We start from the raw sequence: 2,794 nt of genomic DNA, 5'->3' as shown, positions 1-2,794 counted from the left end.
TTTTCTTAGGCAGCTGATGTACATCTTTATATATCCTTGCCCACCAGTAGCTCTTGCTGTTGCTGTTCTAATCGATAGGCCAATATCAGGAACCTCTTCAGACTTTATCAGGGGCTGTTTGATTGCACTTAGATCAGCTGCTGTAAATTTTGGTCCAAGAATTCCCTCCCGACAACCTACAGTGTATAGTCCATCTTGTTCCTTGAGGACGACCACTAACAGATTTTTAGGATCTGTTCGACCACGATCGACATCCGGGAACCTCAGCCTAGCACACTGACCAATGGATAATGGCTTGAGCAGGTGTTTGCCGCGTCTTGTCATCCGTGTTGCTGTCTTAGATTGTCCTAGATTAGCTGAAACACGGATCTTTTAGAAATTTGTAGCTACTGTTTCTGCCCCTGTCTCTGCTGCAGCCTGCTTCTGCCTCTGCCCGTCTCTGCTTCTGCCTCTGCCTCTGCCCCTGTCTCTGCTTCTGCCTCTGCCTCTGCCCCTGTCCCTGCTTCTGCCTCTGCCTCTGCTCCTGCCTCTGCTTCTGCCTCTGCCTCTGCCCCTGTCTCTGCTTCCTGAAATGACTAAAGATCTTCCTCGGTAAATATATTATAAAGAGCTGTACTTGGCAGGATAGATGATCCTAATCCAAGCTGCTGATCTTGTCCAAATATAACTTTGAATGGGCTGTGGCCAGTTGTTTCATGATGGCTGATATTAACTTGCCACTGAACAAACTTGAGACCTACTGACCACCTTCTGCTGTTGTTTTCCCTCATCCAAATGGTCAGTTTGTCCTGGATCACTCCATTTAGACGTTCAACAGCCCCTTGGCTTTGAGGATGACGTGGACGTCCAGTCACCAGCTTCAGCTCTGGCCATAGCCCTGAAAGCTCGGCGATGATGGCACTGACAAACTCCCGTCCGTTGTCGGACTGTAAAATAACAGGTGCTCCAAATGTCAGAAATATATCTAGAAGATTCGCTGCGACCTCCTCTGCTCTTTTTGATGTAAGTGGACGCAACACACAAAATTTGCTGAAATGATTTACGTATGTCATGATGTACTTGAAGTCTCCATCAGGTAATGTTTGAATGGATATCATGACTGCGTACCGGTTTTACTACCAAACCCTTTGGAATTTTTCTGGCTTTCTTTTGATGGCAGTGCTCACAGAATGAAATTTAGAGGTAGCATACTTCTTGTGTGATGTTTGACCATTTCTTTTTCACTCCCGCAATTGTTTTTTTACCACCTCCATGGCCAATAACTTCATGGGTTGTTTTAACACTACCAAACACTTCTTCTAGAGATGCAACAAACTTGAATTCATGTCATTTGGATCTTTTCTCCTGCTAATTAGTCGGTCAGCATTGCCAGCACATAGGATTTCAAAACGTTTCTTGAGGTTATAGTCATATGTAGATTAGGCTCCATAAGAATTAATTCTTAACAAATCCTATATCCGCTGATCACGCTGGATAGTGGGATGGATGACAACATTCTCAGCCTTGCCTTCTAGTGTTTGACGCAGCTTAAGTTCAAAGGCAACTTGTTCCATAGTGCATTAACTGAAAGAGAAAAGATAAAGAAATATAGAGAAAAAGTCTTTATATAATTTATACTTGGATACAGCCGTGTAATATCACCGAATGTGAAAGTCAGGCAGTAAGTTCAGTCACCACAAGTCCAGCTATGTGCCACTACTCACCGGCACGAGATCCAGGTTAGTTCTGCCTTGCTCCTCGTTTACCCTGTCCACAACAACTCAGTGACAGACCCAAAGTTTCGAACAACACTCCAGTTACAGTGGTTCGTCATTCAATTCACATTAGGCAAAATACCCTCCCGTAATCTGAAAATCATGCAAGTACTTTGCCTATTGTCAACATTGTTCAAATAAATTGCCAAATATGGAGATTAGGCAATTTTTCTACCTAATGTTCACATTGGGCAATTATCAACATTATGCGTAACACACACACACACACACACACTTTTATATATATATATATATATATATATATATATATATATATATATATATATATATATATATATATATATACACGGGAGTGTGGATTTAGATTTGTACGTATAAGTGTGTATGGGCAAGTATATGTGCACTGAAAAAAAAAAGAGAACGAAGGAGGGGAGAGAGAGAGAGAGAGAGAGAGAGACAGAGACAGAGAGGGAGAAAGGTTAATATACATTTCCAGGAACAAGGGTGTTTGTGAACGCAAATATTTCATCATCGCGAAGAATACGCATCACATATTTATCGTTCGTCGCCAGCTGTTTATGACACTTTTGCAGAAATATTACTATTTCATTTCGGTTGCTTTTAGACTTTGAAGTTCATTACGGAAACCCATTAGTACCATATTTTGGTCGGGAAAGCAGGGAATCGATGAAGGGCAACTGAGAGCCATGAGTGAATACATAACAAATATGTGAAGCGGCGTCATGGTATATTCTTACCACAGATAATTATTTTATTTTTTCTGAAAGATATAAACGAGGGAAGGAAGAAATCTTATCTGCGATGTTGAGACAGCCAAATATCGAAACACAGTATATATACACATACACAGACGCACATATATGTATATATATATATATATATAAATATATATATACATATATATATATATATATATATATATATATATATATATATATATATATATATGTATATATAAAAATAGATGTGTGTGTGTATATATATATATATATATATATATATATATATATATATATATATATATATGATATATATAAAATAGATGTGTATATATATAT

At 38.9% G+C, this 2,794-nt stretch overlaps 1 pseudogene; it reads right to left on the bottom strand.

Moving 5' to 3' along the window:
- Window positions 1–386: 386 nt before the first annotated feature.
- On the bottom strand, window positions 387–1,391 carry LOC135211505 (KRAB-A domain-containing protein 2-like; annotated as a pseudogene).
- Window positions 1,392–2,794: the final 1,403 nt, after the last annotated feature.

The sequence above is a fragment of the Macrobrachium nipponense genome, chromosome 4 (assembly GCF_015104395.2).
Source record: "Macrobrachium nipponense isolate FS-2020 chromosome 4, ASM1510439v2, whole genome shotgun sequence".
Lineage (NCBI taxonomy): Eukaryota > Metazoa > Arthropoda > Malacostraca > Decapoda > Palaemonidae > Macrobrachium > Macrobrachium nipponense.
The sequence above is the reverse complement of the archived record's forward strand: the minus strand, read 5'-3'. Positions and strand labels throughout refer to the sequence as shown.